This window comes from Sus scrofa, chromosome 14 (assembly GCF_054392235.1).
Source record: "Sus scrofa isolate SSC_HxYL_T2T_F1_AM1 chromosome 14, Sscrofa_HxYL_maternal_Yorkshire_Landrace_v2.0, whole genome shotgun sequence".
NCBI classification, from domain to species: Eukaryota; Metazoa; Chordata; class Mammalia; order Artiodactyla; family Suidae; genus Sus; species Sus scrofa.
The window spans coordinates 112,953,400-112,968,653 of NC_139396.1; the positions used below are offsets into that span (position 1 = coordinate 112,953,400).

The 15,254-nt window shown below is 37.7% G+C and overlaps 1 protein-coding gene across 46 annotated transcripts in view; it reads left to right on the forward strand.

Annotated features, from left to right (window-relative positions):
* MARCHF8 (membrane associated ring-CH-type finger 8) overlaps nucleotides 1–15,254 on the forward strand; it is a 142,139-nt gene that overhangs the window by 7,337 nt on the left and 119,548 nt on the right. For 16 of the 46 annotated variants that reach the window (XM_084996537.1, XM_021073809.2, XM_084996533.1 and 13 more), the window contains exon 1: nucleotides 11,872–12,012. The exons of the other annotated variants lie outside the window; for them this stretch is intronic. The gene's annotated coding sequence lies outside the window, so the exon portion shown is untranslated. Of the gene's footprint in view, nucleotides 1–11,871; nucleotides 12,013–15,254 lie in introns of those variants that run through there. 46 annotated transcript variants of the gene reach the window in all.

Here is a 15,254-nt window from a genome sequence, read left to right on the forward strand (position 1 = left end):
GATGCCAGATCCTTAACCTCTTGTACCACAAGGGAATTCTAAAACTTCTGTACTTTATTTTTTTATTTTTTTTGTCTTTTTTTGCTATTTCTTTGGGCCGCTCCCACGGCATATGGAGGTTCCCAGGCCAGGGGTCGAATCGGAGCTGTAGCCACGGCCTATGCCAGAGACACAGCAACTCGGGATCCGAGCCGCGTCTGCAACCAACACCACAGCTCACGGCAACGCCGGATCGTTAACCCACTGAGCAAGGGCAGGGACCGAACCCGCAACCTCATGGTTCCTAGTCAGATTCGTTAACCACTGCGCCACGATGGGAACTCCAAACTTTGTACTTTAGAAGATACTGTTAAGAAAGGAAAGACATGCTACATATTGGGAGCAAATATTTGTAATTCGTATATCTGACTAAGAACCTTTGTCCAGTGTATATAAAGGACCTCTGTAATGAATAAGAAGGCAGACACCCCTCAAATTAAAAAAATTGGTAAAGAATATGGATATACAGTTCACAGAAGAAGATATTTGAATTTCCAGGAGGCACATTAAAAATTCTCAACACATTTGGTCATTTATGAAATGCAATCAAAATTAGGAACAAGTGTTTGCCTACAGGAATGGTTAAAGTGGATAAGACAGACAATATCAAATGGCGAGGATGTAGAGCAATCAGAACTTACATAAATTACTAGTAGGAGTGTATAATGATATTGGCATATTGGAAAACAGTTTGTCAGTTTTCTGTTAACTTAAATACATACCTCCTGTATGACTCAACAATTCTACCCCTGATTATAAGATAAAAACTTAACATCATGAATGACTTACATCTCAATGTTTAGAGATCAAAGCTGGAAATAGCCCAAACGTCTGTCAACAAGTATACCATGAGGTACTACTCAGCAGTATAAAGGGAACCACTGATAAACTGTAAATTTTATGCTGAACTAAAGCCTCACACAGAAAAATATGAACTGTATAATTCCTTTCACATTGATCCTAAGCCAGCAAAATAAATCTATAATTAAGCAGATTAAGTGATTGTTTGTGATCAGAGATAAGGAAATTGACCATAGAGGCACAAGAGGGACTTTTTTTTTTTGTTTTGTCCGAATTTTGATTGGGTAGTTGTTGCACTACATAGACTTCTGTCAGAACTTTTCCAACATTACACTTGGGTGAATTTTGTGTAAATTGTAACTCAGTACAGTTGATTTAAAAAAAGCAAGAGTCTAGACGGCATTTATAGAATAAGTACCTATATGGGTGTATATGTACTGATTTTATTTAAAATACTTTAATGTATAAACACAAGTGTATGAAATGCCCAGAAGCATGTTCTGCATATTGTTACTGACTTGTCTAGATGGTGGGACTTTAGGTGATTTTAAAAAAGTGATTGGAGGAGTTCCTGTCATGGGTCAGTGGTAACAAACCTGACTAGGATCTGTCAGGATGCGGGTTTGATCCCTGGCCTCATTCATTGGGTTAAGAACCCAGTGTGCTCATGTGCTGTGGTGTAGGCCAGAAGCTGTAGCTCTGATTAGACCCCTAGCCTGGGAACTTCTGCATGCCATGGGTGCGGCCCTAAAAAAGCAAAAAAGTAAAATAAATTTAAAAAAATGATTGGACTTTTATATATTATTGAATTATTTTTTCAATGAGTATGTCTTGTAGGTTTTTTTTTTTTTTTTTGGTCATGTAGATGCTTTTTTTTCTAGATGTTTTCATCTTCTAAATATTGAATAAACATAATTATAAAATATCTTTAGAATTTAAATACTGTACTCTCTCTCTCTTTTTTTTTTTTTGTCTTTTGTCTTCTGTCTTCTGTCTTTTCAGGGCCGCATACACGGCATATGGAGGTTCCCAGGCTAGGAGTTTAATCAGAGCTACAGCTGTCAGCCTATACCAGAGCCACAGCAACACCAGATCTGAGCCGCGTCTGCAACCTACACCACAGCTCACAGCAACTCTGGATCCTCAACCTACTAAGCGAAGCCAGGGATCAAACCCGAAACCTCATGGTTCCTAGTCGGATTCATTTCTGCTGCGCCACAACAGGAACTCCCCTAAATAATGTTACTCTTTAATCACTGCTAAGAATAAAACTTTACACTACATTCGATGCCCTTGGTACCCCTTCTCACCCCATTCTTTTACTTCCCTACAAACAGAACTGCTAACCTAAGATTCACGCTTAATATTTCTTTGTTTTTTAAGTAGTTTTACCATATCTGTGTTTTTTCTATCCGTGTTCTGTTGAACTTTATGACTAGAATTATACTAAGTGTGTACTTTTGTCACTTATTTTTGTCCTATGTGAGACTTGAGGCTCATCCATATTTTTATGTATGGCTGTAGTTTGTTGATGTTTCATTGTATTATATTATGTTATATGACTATTCACCATTTTACCTTTGTATTCCTGATTGAATTATTGGGTTGTTAGTTTTTTTTTTTGTTTTTTGTTTTTTGACATGAGCAGTGATGACGTGAACATTTTGGGTGTGAATTCTGATGCACTCAGGCAAAATTTTCTCTGGATATATGGTTATTCCTAACCATAGCTGCTGGTTATGCATTTCAACTTTTCTAAAAGTATTTTTTAAATTGATCTGTAACTAATTACCACAAATTTAGAGGCTTAAAACAGCACATATTTTTATCTCATATTTCTTTAGAGCAGAAGAGAGTTAGGCTTGCCTGACTTATCTGCTCTGGGTCTTGCAAGGCTGAAATAAGTTGGGTACACTCATTCATAATTTGTTCAGCTTTTCCGCTATTAGGGGATATTTTGTGTGCTCAGATTTTTCTCTTTTTTAACAGTGTTGTAGTGACCATTTTTGTATATATGTCTTTGAACATTTGTGGGGGTGTTCATATAGTATAGAGTCCTAAAAGTGGAATTGTCTGATAAAGGGCATTTAAATTGGTTAGCGGCAGTTGTCCCAATTTTTATTTCAGTTTTCATTTTCTCTAATAATATTTACCTTTTCCCCATTCCCTCACTCATATTATCTGTCATTTTTTTTCTGTGTTTTAAAATTGATGTTTAAATTTTTATCAAATTAATAGTTGGATATTTTTTTTTGTCCTTTTAGAGCCACTCCTGTGGCATATGGAGGTTCCCAGGATAGGGGCTGAATCAGAGCTGTAGCTGCTGGCCTACCTCACAGCCACAGCAATGCTAGCTCTGAGCCTCATTTACGACTTACACCACAGCTCACGGCAATGCTGGATCATTAACCCACTGAGAGAGGCCAGGGATGGAACCCACACCCTCATGGATACTAGTTGGGTTCTTTACTACTGACACATAACGGCAACTCCAGTAGTTGGATGTTTAAAAAAAACCCAGTTAACATAAAGGCTTGTTTTGAAAAATAAAGGCAACTTCTGTTTTCTTGTTTCTAATGGGGGGGGGGGTTACCTCCATATTTTTAAACTTCATGCTTATCCCACTGTTATTGGTTTATTGATTTATCAACTTTATTTATTTGCTTTTTAGGGCCACACTCATAGCATATGGAGGTTCCCAGGCTAGGGTCTAATCCGAGCTACAGCTGCCGGCCTATGCCACAGCCACAGCAATGCCACATCTGAGCCCCGTCTGTGACCTACACCACAGCTCATGGCAACACCAGATCCTTAACCCACTAATCGAGGCCAGGGATCAAACCCACAACCTCATGGTTCCTAGTTGGATTTGTTTCCGCTGCGCCATGATGGAAACTCCTGATTTATCAACTTTAAATATTATGCATTGCCTTCCTGTTTTGAGAATTTGGGCATCTTAAACATCTCATTTACCTAGTCTCCATTCCAACTATGGTTATAACCCCATTTTTATTAAAATCAGTAATCAGTATTTAGTCAGTAAACACTTAACTATTGTTTAGCTATACAGCCAAGTTATAGTCTGGGACTACATTTTCTTTCTTACGTATCTTTTGAAGGGTAATTACCTCATTTTTTTCACCTACACGCCTTTTCATGTAAAAATTCTTAATTTTAACAGGTTATCTATCATATAGTCTACAATATCTTCTTTTCTATCAATCTCTATACTGTTCTGGATATTTTTCCTCCTAAAGACTTCTATCGTCCTGCTTTGATGTGAATCTGAATTCTTTAGTCTTGCTGCTCAGTCACTGTGGGATACCTTTTCTCTGGGCCATTTGGTTTCTCCAGAGAATCATCTGTTCTCCCACTGTGCAGTATTTTTGGTGGTTTAAGGCTCTTGCTCCTCAAAGTGTGTTCCTTAGGCCATCCACATTGGTATCATTTTGATGCTTGTTAGGAGTATAGAATCTTAGGCCAAATCCCAAATCTGCTCTGTATGCACCAAAAATTTTGAAAGCACCCGGCACTGCTGTGCCGTGGCAACAGCAGTAATAGCAACAACAAAATATTTTTGTCATGTAAAGTCTAACATGGGTTGGATGTAACTCCATGTGAGCTGTGCCATCTGGCCTCCAAGATGGCAGTGGAAGATGGCTGTAGGATCTCAATGAATGTTTTTAAAGTCCAGGCCTGGAAGTGGCTGACATTACTATCCCCATACTATATTGATCAGGAATCAGTCACATTGCCTCTAACATAATTGCAAGGGAGGCTGGAAAATGTAGTCTTTTAATTTGCCCAGGAAGAGGGAACTCTGTAGGGGATAAGTATCATCAACCCTGTTCCTATTGGCCATTCTGGTCCCCAAACTGCTTTATTCTTCTTCCCACGTATAGGGCATGCTAACCCTCTATCCAAACATGTCTTCAGTTCAAAGTACAGGCATACTTTGGAGATATTGTGGATTCAGTTACAGACTAACAGAATAAAGCTAATATTGAGATAAAGCAAGTCATACAATTTTTTTTTTGTTTCCCAATGTGTATAAAAGTTACATTTTTAAATACTGTAATCTGTTAAGTGCGTAATAACATTATGTCCAAAAAACCAATATAATACCTTAATTAAAAAATGCTCTATTGCTAAAATGTGCTCACTATCATCTGAGCCCTCAGTGAACCGTAATCTTTTTGCTGGTGAAGGGTGTTGCCTTGATGTTGATGGCTGCTGACTGATGAGGGTGAAGGTCTCTGAAGGTTGGGGTGGCTGTGGCAGTATCTAAAAATTAGACAACGATGAAGTTTGCCATATTGTTTGACTCTTCCTTTCTTGAACCATTTCTTGGTAGTATACAGTGCTGTTTGATAGCATTTCACCCACAGTAGAACTTCTTTCAAAATTGGAGTCAGTCCTCTCAAACCTTGCCATTGCTTTATCAACAAAATGAATGTTACATTCTAAAGCCTTTGTTGTCCTTTCAACAGTCTTTTACAGCTTCTTTACCAGTAGTAGTTTCCATCTCAAGAAGCCACTTTCTTTGCTCATCCATAAAAGAAACTCCTCATCCATTAATGTTTTATCATGAGATTGCAGCAATCCAGTCACATTTTCAGGCTCCACTTCTATTTCTCTTGCTATTTCTACCACATCTGCAGTCACTTCCTCCACTGAAGTCTTAAACCCTTCTTAGTCAGCCATGAGAGTTAGAATCAACTTCCAAACTCCCCTTAGTTTTGATATTGGACAACTTCTCATGAATCGTGAATGTTCTTAGCGACATCTAGAGTGATAAAAATCCTTGCCAGAAGGTTTTAAATTTTGCCCAGATATAGCAGAGAAATCCCTATCTGTGGCAGCTGTAGCCTTCTGAGGTGTATTTCTTAAATAATAAGATTTGAACGTCAGAATTACTTCTTGGTTCATGAGCTGCAGAATGGACGTGTTAATACTCATGAAAATAACAATAATCTCATTGGATATCTCCCTCAGAGCTCTTGGGTAACGAGGTGCATTGTCAACGAGCAGTAATATTTTGAAAGAAATCTTTTTTTTTCTGGGCATTTGGTCTCAACAGTGAGCTTGAAATATTCAGTAACATGTTACAAAGAGATATGCTGTCGTCCAGGCTTTGTTGTTCCATTTATAGAGCAAAGGCAGAGTAGACTTAGCATAATTCTTAGGGGACCTTAGGACTTTGAAAAATGAGTAACGTCTTCAATTTCTAGTCACCAGCTGCATTAGTCCTTAGTAAGAGAATGAGCCTTTCCATTGAAGTCTTGAAGCCAGATATTGACTTCTCTCTAGCTCTGAAAGTCCTGAATGACACCTTCTTCCAAGAGAACATCCTGTTTTGTTTTCATTGAAAATCTGCTGTTTAGTATAGTCACCTCATTAATTATTTTAGCCAGATTTTCTGGATAACTTGCTGCAGCTTCTGCATTACAACTTGCTGCTTCACCTTGCAGTTTGCTCTTATGGAGATAGCTTCTTTCCTTAAACCTCAAAACCCAGGGATCAAAACTGCCACAATAGCAGAGACCTGAGCCTTAGCAGCGACAATGCCAGATCCTTAATATGTATCCTTTTTTTTAAGATTCAACATACAAGTGATATCATATAATATGTCTTTTCACTGTCTGACCAACCTCACTTAGCATGATAGCTTCTAGGTCCATCCATGTTGCTGCAAATGGCATGATTTCATTCTTTTTTATGGCTGAATAATATTCCATTGTATATATGCACCACATCTTCGTTATCTATTCTTCTGTCAGTGGACATTTAGGTTGCTTCCATGTCTTGGATGTTGTAAATAGTGCTGCAGTGAACATTGGAGTGTATGAATCTTTTTGAGTTAATAGTTTTCTCTGGATAGATGCCCAGGAGTGGGATTCCTGGATTGTATGGTAGTTCTGTTTTTAGTTTTTTGAGGAACCTCCATACTGTTTTCCATAGTGGTTACACCAATGTACGTTCCCACCAACTGTGTAAGAGGGTTCCCTTTTCTCCACAGGCTCACCAGCACCTACTATTGGTAGACTTTTTGATGATGGGCATTCTGGCTGGTGTAAGGTGGTACCTCATAGTGGTTTTGAGTTGCATTTTTCTAATAATTAGTGATGTTGAACATCTTTTCATGTGTTTTTTGGCCATCTTTATGTCTTATTTGGAGAATGTCTATTTAGATGTTCCACTCTTTTTTTTTTTTTTTTAAAGTTGGGTTCTTTTTTTTTTTTTATATTCAGCTGCAGGAGGTATTGGTATATTTTGGAGATTAATCCCTTGTCAGTTGCTTCATTTGAAAATATTTTCTCCCATTCTGTGGGTTGTCTTTTTGTTTTGTTTAGGTTTTCCTTTGCTGTGCAGAAACTTTTAAGCTTAATTAGGTCCCATTTTTTTATTTTTGTTCTTATTGTCATTATTCTAGGAGGTGGATCTGAGAAGATAATTGCTGTGGTTTGTGTCAGAGAGTGTTCGGCCTGTGTTTTCCTCTAAGAGTTTTATAGTATCTGGTCTTAAATTTATGTCTTTAATCCATTTTGAGTTTGTTTTGTGTATGGTTTTAGAGAATGTTCTGATTTCATTCTTTTGCATGTAGCTGTCCAATTTTCCAAGCACCATTTATTGAAGGGACTGTCTTTTCTCTATTGTGTATTCTTGCCTCGTTTGTCATAGATTAATTGGCCTTAGGTGCTTGCATTTATTTCTGTGGCTTTCTATCCTGTTCCATTGATCTATATTTCCGTTTTTATGCCAGTACCATACTGTTGATGACTGTAGCTTTGTAATGTAGTCTGAAGTCAGGGAGTCTGATTCATCCAGCTCTGTTTTTCTTCCTCAGGATTGCTTTGGCTATTTGAGGTCTTTTGTGTTTCCAAACAAATTTTAAAATATTTTGTTCTAGTTCTGTGAAAAATGCCATTGGTAATTTGATAGGGAGTGCCTGTGCCATGCAGAAATTCCCAGGTCAGGGATCAAACCTACGCCACAGCAATGCCATAGCAGTGACAACACTGAATCTTTAACCCACTGAGTTACCAGGGAACTCCAATGAGTTGACAGTTCTTTCAGTTTTGAAAGGTGTTGTGTCTTTTCTCCTGGTCTCCCTTGTTTCTGATGAAATATTTGCTGCCATTTAAGTGATTTTTTTCCCCCAAAGATAAGTGTTCTTTCTCTCTCATTGCCTTCAAGATTTTTTTTTTCTTTAGTGTTTAGAGGTTTGCCTACTACATGTCCTGGTGAGGATTTCTTTGAGTTTATCCTATTTGGGATTTTCTCAGAATCTTGAGTCTGTAAATACATCTTTTGCCAAATTTGGAAATTTTCAGCCATCATTTTAATATTTTTTCAGCTCAGCTCTCTCTTATGACATGAATGTTAAATCTTTAGTTATAGTTCCACAGGTCCCTGAGGCTCTGTTCATTTTTCTTTTTCAGTCTGTTTTTCTGTCATTCAGATTGGGTAGTTTCTGTTGGTTTGTTTATTTCTGCTTCTACCATTCTGCTGAACCCAAGTAGTGGTTTTTGTATCTTTATAGTTGTATTTTTCAGTTCTGAAATTTTCTTTTGGCTCCTCTTTATATCGTTGCTGAGACTTTTTTTTTTTTTTTGAACCAAGTCACTGCAGAGGTGGGGATCAAAGTCTGAACTACATATTCAGCTTTCAGTAATACCTGCTGATGAAGCTGTTGGGACACTTTGTTACATCTTGGTGAGCCTGAATGCCTAGTCTACCCTTGGTCCTTGCTGGTGTGAATAGGGGTGTGGCCACAGGTTTTTTCTCATTTGGCTGGAGTAGGTTGTCTCATTGTGTGTCTGTCTTATCTGTCTGTCTTTGTGTTTCTAGACTGACCCTTTCCTACCCCTTTGGTTTCTTGAGCCTTTTTTTTTTTTTTTTTTGGTTTACACTTATTTCTGGATTTGCTAATTCTTCAGCTCCAAGTTTGCACCATAAGAAGCAAAAAGAAAACCCACGGAACTGAACATCATGTCATTCCTTGAATCCCGAGGTCCCTAGCTGGGCTGCCTTCTTTCCGCCTTTCAGGGTCTTATATCTGTTACATATATAATGTCCAGAGTTTTTCTTGAACTTAGTGAGACAAATAGAGGAAAGTACATTTACTCCATTTTCCCAGAAGAGTAAGCTTCTTTTTAAAAAATTCTTTTACTATCATCTTAATAAAGTGTTGATGGAAGAGGAACTAAACCTAAGTATTCTGTCTACACCTTTATTACTACTTAATATTTTGTTACGTTTGTGTGATTTAGGCAGGTTGAGTATCTTATTTGCTTAGTGGTTATATTGTTCATGGCACACAGTCTTATGTGGAAGGGTTTTTGGGAAATGATTGAGATCCTGAAGCTGTGCTTGGCTAAGGTTTTTCAAAAAGCTCCATGTCAACAATGAGTTGCTTCTGTGTTACTCCCGGAAAAATTAAGTTGCTTTTTGTTGAATTTCTTTACATAGTTGACATAGAAGATGTTACTTCAATACTATAACCTAATTTTTAAGTTAAAATAATCTATTTTATGCCAGGAGGCTACATACTATAAATCTTTAAATTTATCTTGATTCATTAAAAATTAATTTATATTCTCAGGAAGGATACCTTTTATATTAGCTCTATCAAAGCATCAAAATTTTAAAGAATCACCGGAAGTCTTAAGTTTGTGAATTCGGTTGTGGTAATGTTAGTAATGTTCAATTATTTGCCCAGGTCGCATAGTGGTTAAGGACATGGCCTCTGGAGCCTGCTTCAGTGCTTACTGTATGACCTTGGGCCTGGGTTTCTTCATCCATGAAGTGTGCATGCCCATAGTTATACTACTTCATAAGATGATTGTGATGATGTGAGGTTTTTTTTTAAACTTTTTAAGACTGAAAATACTTTTTTATTTTATCATAAAACTTAAAAAAATGTCAATTCTGTTAGTAGCAGCACATAATACAGCCTGATGTAGTTCTGAGGAGATTAGATTAGCAAACCTAAGTTCTGCTGCCAGCTTTCCTGAAGAGCTGTTTAACTTTTGGCATGCAGCCTTGCTTCATCCTCTTCTGCCTTATTTTACTCATTTGTAAAAACACAGTTGAGTTTGAACTAGTTCATCTCTCAGATGCCTTCTAATTCTTCCATTCTTGTTTTTTTGTCTCACTGAATCATAATTGAGCTAGTTATAACACAGTTCATGAGGAGAGTACATTTTATTTTATTTATTTAATTTTATTTTTTGCTTTTTTTTTCAGGGCTGCACCTGTGGCATATGGAGGTTCTCAGGCTAGGGGTCGAACTGGAGCTACAGCTGCCAACCTACACCACAGCCACAGCAACATAAGATCCAAGCTGCGTTTGTGGGTTACACCATAGCTCATAGCAATGCCAGATCCTTAACCCACTGAGCGAGGCCAGGGATTGAACCTGCAACCTCATGGTTCCTAGTCAGATTTGTTTCTGCTGTGCCATGATGGGAACTCCAAGAGCACCTTTTATAACTTGGAGAAGAAAAAGGTTTGGGGTGGTGAGGTCACGGTAATTTTACAGAAACTTTTAAGTGCTAATACATTGAGAATAATTATGTTTGTTTCACACGATTGTAATTGAGGGCAAAACTAATGCCTGTAGATGGAAAGGAGGTGCTCTTTTTTCAGCACAATGGACACATTTCTAACAGTACTCCTGTCCAACATTGAAATGGATCACCTTAAGTGCTGGATGCTTCCTAACACTGAAAGGACGAAGATCGAGTTCACACTCAATGGCAAATGATGCATCAGGGTCAGGCTGAAGTTATTTAAGTCTCAGCCAGGGATGGTGCCAGAGGTCTTTTCTAACTTTCTGGCCTCCCCTGGGTGGAAATTTTAGCATGATAAAATTATTAAAATAATCAAGCAAAAACAGATTGTAATGTGGCAGAGTGGTCACTAACTGTAACTGAATTATAATAATGACAATTCATATTCTAAATTCCTTTTTGTCCACAATTTTTTTTTTGGTTTAAGTGCAGATGGAATACTTTTTGTTCTCAGTTTTGAAAATGTGGCTTCTCTTAGGTCTTTAGTTTTTGATGATTCATCTGGAAAAAGAAGCACTATATTTTCTTCTTTTTGAATGGTCTTTGAGTCCTTGCCACTTTTATTTATTTATTTTTTTGCCACTTTTCTTTTAAGCCAAGCTGGAAACTGTGAGTTTGGGTTCTTAGGTCCTTGAGATATGTAGCTAAATTTGTCATTGACTGTGTGGGTACATTGCCAACTTCTCTGGAGATGTTAACCAGTCTGGGCAATTTTGATAGTATTATCATCTTACAGTCTCTGCTGGGAGGCAGTCTTTGAAGAAATGTATGATATATGGCAGAGCAAGCCCTTGGGGAAAAAAAAAGGCATTCTTAATACTTTCATTAAGTTGTAACATTCTTGTTCCCAGATCCTGTGGGAGAATTTTGTACCATGGAAGTAATTTTCTTACCAGCCTTAGCATCTGGTTGAGGAGGGTGTGTGTGTGTTTGTGTGTGTGTGTGTGTGTGTTTTCAGTTCCTAAATCACCTCAGATCTCCTCTATTTACTGTGTCCTATTCCTGCTGAGTTGGAATTAGACTCTGCAGTATTGGTGGATGACTCAATTTATGGCAGTTTCCTCAGCCTGAGCACTGTTGACATTTGGGTCTGTATAATTCTTTGCTGTGAGGGCTGTCTGGTGCATTTTAGGATGCTTGGTAGTTTCCTTGGCTTCTTCCCACTAGATGCCAGGAACATCCTGACAATTATGGCAACCAACAGTATCTCCAAGATGTTGCCTAAAGTCCCCTGGATGGCTGTCACTCCAGTTGAGAACCACTGACTTATGGATGCCTTTCAGCCAGCGCTGTGCCATAGTTGTGGTTATCCTACTCCTGTCTTGTTTTTCTGTGTTGCCAGCCTTGCTCATGGCCTCCTCCCCGACTCTGCTCTGCTCAGCTAATTAGGTGGAAAGTTGCCAAGTGAAGGGTGGAATCTGGGGAATAGGGCAGAGCTGGAGTCAGGTGTGGCCCTGGGTAGTGGCTGAACACCGTGACATGAAGACGGGTGTGTTTTTTTGGTAGCAGCTAATGATTAGACCTAAAAGCAAATGTTCTTTGACACAAATGTGAGCGGACAATGACACTGGTGGTCCTAGCACAGAGCACTAATCAGGTATGTGATGTCTTCCTGTTGTCTGCCTTGGGAGTCAGGGGTTTTGAAAGAAAGCACTTTTCTCCTTAATGTTTTTATTTGAAAGAAGCAAAGAAAAGAGAAACTGCGTCTTGGTGAACTTCCACATTCAATTTAGATTTCATTTTTGAAGTGACTTTAGTAGTTAGATAGAGTCAATGATTTTTTTATGTATATGAAATGAGGTGGGAGAATTTATTAATGTGAAAGAACCAAGTGTTCAGTGCGTTCAATTAGGGATGGTGCCATGCCCTCAGGAAATGTTCAGAGTACTGAAATAGTTAAACAGGTGATTGCAAAGGATACCACCATGTAAGGAACAGTGGCTCTGTCTTGTGCGGGGGCAGGTGGTGAAGGTAGGAGAGATCTCATAGATAAACTCAAGACCGAATAAATGTTCATAGTCCTTGTTTTATTCATTTTCAAATGATCAGTGTTTGTTATTAGCACTTTTATTCTAGGCGTTATTGCTTGTTTATTTTTTACTTAATCAAGGTCATCCTGAATGCCTTTTAAAATAAGCTTTATTTTTTTTAACATTTATTGCATAGCATTTACCATTTTTAATAACTCTTAAGGACTGGATATTGCATTTTATGATTATATCTTTAACCATTTCCTTATTGTTTAACATAACAGTTTATTTTAAAGAACTTTACCACTATGAATAATTTATAATTTAATCCTTTGATGAATAACTTTGGGCATACATTTTAATCTCCGGCTCAGATGATTTCTTTAGGATGGTGTTATAAATTAGTCACTGGGTGAGGTGGTATGGTTATTTCTAAGGTTCTTGGGTTGTGTTGCTGAACTGTGTTACTGAAAGTTTCTAACAAACACTCCCGCTAGCAGGATGTTTAGTGGCCATTTCAGGGCATTCTTGCCAATGTTGGGTGATTTTAAAAAAGAAAATAACTGATTTAACAGGTGGAGAACATCTCATTGTTATCTTTCTTTGCCTGTTTAAGTTATTAGTGAAGTTGATTTTTTGCTCTTAGTTGTTTTTCTTTTTCCTTAAAAGTACATTAGTTTCTTTTGTGAACTGGCTGTACATGTTTTTTTTCCCATTAATATCTTTGGGTGTTACTGCCTTTTTTCTCTGATTCCTGTATACAGTTTATTTATATATTGAAGGAAGTGACCTTTCGTTTGTCATGTTTGTCAAAAACACTTTCTTTCCAATTTTACAATTATGTCTTTTGCGTTATGTGTGATTTTTTATTTTTATGTCATTTAAGATTTAAGGAAAAGGTATAAGAGCACAAAGAATTACCACACATCCTTTACTAAGATTCACCAATTATTATAAATTTACCCCATTAGCTTTATCACCCTCTCTCTATGCATATATATCATTAAATTCATTTTTTTCTGATTGATTTGAGTCTGAGTTGTGTATTTCCTAGGAACTGGGGCATTCTCTTATATGACCATAGTAAAATTATCTGTGAGGAAGTTTAATAATTAATACAGTATTACTATCTAATTCACAGTTCATATTTATATTTTCAGCAGTTGTCCCCATAGTGTCTTTTATTGCTCTTTTGTTTTCTTTGTCCAGTGACCAGTCTAGAACCACACTGAATTCAGTTGTCATGTTTCTTTAGTCTATTCTAATTTGGTATAGTTCCTCAACCTGTCTTTGTCACTCTTGACATTGACTTTTTTTGACTTTTGGAGTTGAATTGGAGCTGCAGCTGCTGGTCTTTAGCACAGCCACAGCAACGCCAGATCTGAGCCATGCCTGCAACCTACACCACAGCTTACGGCAATGCCAGATCCTTAACCCACTGAGTGAGGCCAGGGGTCGAACCTGCGTCCTCGTGGATACTAGTCAGGTTTGTTACCACTGAGCCACAACAGGAACTCCAGTAGTGACGTTTTTGAAGACTATAGACCAGTTTTTTTTTTTTTTCCTTTTTTCTAGAATATCCCTTAATTTGTGTTTGTGTGAAATTTCCTCAGGACTAGATTCAGCTTATGCATTGTAGACAGAATAACAGAAGGATGATTTTTATCGTTCTCAGAGTAAGACATTTGGAGCCACTTGATGTTAGTTCATTCCAATATTGGTGATAACATTGGATACTTGGTTAAGTTGCTCTTTGCCAGATTTCTCTGCTGCCAAGATATAGATTTTCCTCTTGAAGTTAATAAGTATTAGCACTATATAAATGTCCTGTTCCACATTAAACTTTAAACCCACACGTTTTAGCATCCAGTGATGATTTTCCAACTCCATACGTCTGTATTTATTAGTAGGTGTTCTGATATAAAGAAGAGCTTTTCTTCCTCCCTCCACTAATTTATTTATTTATTTGAATTATTCATAAATATTTTTTTATTTAGTGGCCTATAATTTATTACAATAATTATTTTGATATTCAAATTGCCCCATGATTTGGGGTCACTGTGAACCCTTTCAGGCTGGCTTCTGTCTCCTTTTTATATGTCTCCGTAATTCTTTGAGCCTATTTTTTTTGGCTGCACCCACAGCATAAGGAAGTTCTCGAGCCAGGGAGTGAAGCCTAGCTGCAGTCCCATGCCACAGCTGCAGCAATGCTGAATCCTTAACCCACTGCCCCAGACTGGGGTATTGAACCCATGCTGCCACAGTACAATGCCCTACCCTTAACCCACTGTACCACAGCAGGAACTCCACATTTGAGCTTTTTTTTTTTTTTTTGATTTCTTGTGCAACAAGGTGCTCCAGGCTCATTTTGTGTGCCTTAGCCTACAAATCAGCTTTTCTCCAGGGAGCCTTGTTCCTATTAGTGGGGATCGAGATCTGGGTGCATGGTGGTGCAATTAGTGTGTCATTACTTCTACTCCCTTTGTATGGGACATCTTAGATATGTTTGTCTGTGTATACACACATGCACATGCATACATATGTTTGTACTTTTTACTTATGTTTATTGAAAACAGACTTTCGTATTAATCCAGCAGCATGAAGGGTCATTATGTCCCTCCTTATGTTGAATTTTGTTGTTTGCTTTTGCATCTTGCTTGTACGTGGTGTAAAGATATTCTGTGTGTGTTTTTAGGAGTATAGTTTTGGCTTTTAGGTTAAAATTAAGAGGTGTAAGCTTTCAGTTATAAAATAAATGAGTCACATGGAAATATACAGTGTGGCGAAAATAATTATTGTGTACTATCTTTGTATGCTGACAGATGACAGCTAGGTTTACCATAGTGATCATTTTGAAACATATAGAAGT